Here is a 2,500-nt window from a genome sequence, read left to right on the forward strand (position 1 = left end):
ATTCCCTGTCCAAACATCACCACAGCCATCGTCATAGTGACCATCAGCAACATCATATATACTAGCATCATCATCATCATCATCTCATCATCATCATTATTGACATTACCATTCCCGTCATCATATATTCAGCTTTATTATCATATTCAGTAGCTTTTACTTTGCATCTGATTCACTGCGTTGCATTGCAAAATCTATTAATTGTAAAATAATCTACACTGCCATGCTGATCCACTGCAACACTTCTGATTAAATTCGCATCGTTATTACTAATTTGTAGTTGGTTATATCAAATACAAGATCCGGTTTAATACCATTACCATGTTACCAAGTTCCCTCTAATTGCCTTCACAAGCAATCGAATTGGCTATTCTTCTTCATTTCGTGTTTTACTTCCAGATTGGTCAAAACTGCAGATATTACGAACACTACTACTATCTCCCAAGTTAAACTTATAAAAAGCGAATTCTTATAACACAACTATCGATTAGGCATATTTCTATTACTAAATATCGCTAATTTATGAACACAATGTCGTCTTGGCTCTTTTCGGTTTGAACGGCAGTTTTTTCGAGCGGTGTCATATGAAATTGTCACCCATAATTATGACCCTTGCATTTCAATCTGTTTTAGGGTTAGTTATGGTTATGGTTAGGGTTAGGGTTAGGGTTAGGGGTGGGGGAAGGGTATCTTTTTTTCTTCACAAATGTAAATAAACCCCAGCTGTTTCTTAAACGAGGGACATATTCGTACGGCACAGAATGCTTTTAGCTCAATAGACGTCACTGATTGGTTGAAATTGAAGAAATTGAAGAAAAAAACAACAAATATCTTACAAACTATAGGATTTTCTCAATAAAGCCAAGAGAAAAAGATGTTGTATGAACACATTCTACCAGTATACGAAGTTAACATTTTTTTTAGTTACCTAGAAATTATGCTAAAATCTGCCGTTCAAACCGTAAGGATCCGTCTTCTTTTTATATTGCTGACTTCAGATGAGACAGAGTTCACATCGATAACACGTCATCAGGTCGTAGATAATTTCCCGAGAAATAATTTCCCCAGACACACATGTATCAACAAGTTTAAAATATATATATGTTTCTTTATTACCTACAAGAGGCTAAACATAGAGGGGACAAACAAAGACAGACAAACGGATTAAGTCAATTACATCGACCACCAGTGCGTTACTGGTACTGAATTTATTGAAAGGATGAAAGGTAATGTCGACCTCGGCGGAATTTGAACTCAGAACGTAACGGCAGACGAAATACGGCGACGCATTTCGCCCGGCGTGCTTAACGTTTCTGCCAGCTCGCCGCGACGATTCAGACGTTGATTGGCACCCGGTATTTTAAAAATTATTTTGAGTCGTGATTTGAAATATTCTTCCGGACTTTCCTTGAAGAGAGATATGTTAAGGTACACAGCTGTACCATCTGATTACAGTTCCTAATAATTCAAAGAGTCTGGACGTTTTGCCCATCTGAATTATTATATTTTATGTAAACGTGTAAGCGTCTCTCACTTTTCCAGATATACATTATTTACATTATTTACATTATTTACATTTGACGGATATTTGTCCTCATCTTGTTTGTTGTTAACACAACGTTTCGGCTGATATACCCTCCAGCCTTCATCAAGTAACTTCGAGAAATTTCGATCTTGGGTTCTCATTCGAAAAATATTAGATTTACAAGCCCTAAAATTCACTCGATAATTGCCCACGGGAAAATGGCGTAGTGGTTAAGAGCGCAGGCTGCTAACCCCAAGATTTCGAGTTCGATTCCAAGCTGTTACCTTAATAATAATAATAATAATATTAATAATAATAATAATAATAATAATAATAACATCGAAAAATACCTTAGAAATGAGAACCCAGGTTCGAAATTTCCCCCAAGACACCTGATGAAGGCTGGAGGGTATATCAGACGAAACGTTGTATTAACAACAAACAAGATGAGGACAAATATCGGTCTAATGTAAATAATGTAAACAATGTACATAATTTCTCATCTCTTAAATATAGAACTGTATTTTCCAGATATGTTTTTCATATTGAGTCTGAAATTAGGGGCAATTTCCATGACATTTTTAGGGTATACAAACTTAATGATAGTGATGTTGTTGTTTTGTCTATATTGTTACAGGCCAACACTTGTATGAAATGGGAGAAGATTCCAGAGGGACGAAATGCCGAGGCAGAACGATTGTGATTAATAACTAGTACAGGAAAGAGAGGATCGAATGCACAAAAAGTTGGCCGGAATTGGAAAGACGTATGTTTATTATATTTTATATAGTTTCAGCTCACGAGCTGTGGCCATGCTGGGGCACCGCCATTTGGTGTTGCTACATGATTTTACTTCACGAATGCTTTTTAGCAATTGCCATTTGGTGCATGAGAGAGTTCGAAGCAGCTGCCCTCTGTTTGTGACTATTAAATGTCAGAAACCAACCATCTCCATGGAATAGAGGCCGTTATAGT

This window comes from Octopus sinensis, linkage group LG7, assembly GCF_006345805.1.
Source record: "Octopus sinensis linkage group LG7, ASM634580v1, whole genome shotgun sequence".
In the NCBI taxonomy this organism is placed as follows: Eukaryota; Metazoa; Mollusca; class Cephalopoda; order Octopoda; family Octopodidae; genus Octopus; species Octopus sinensis.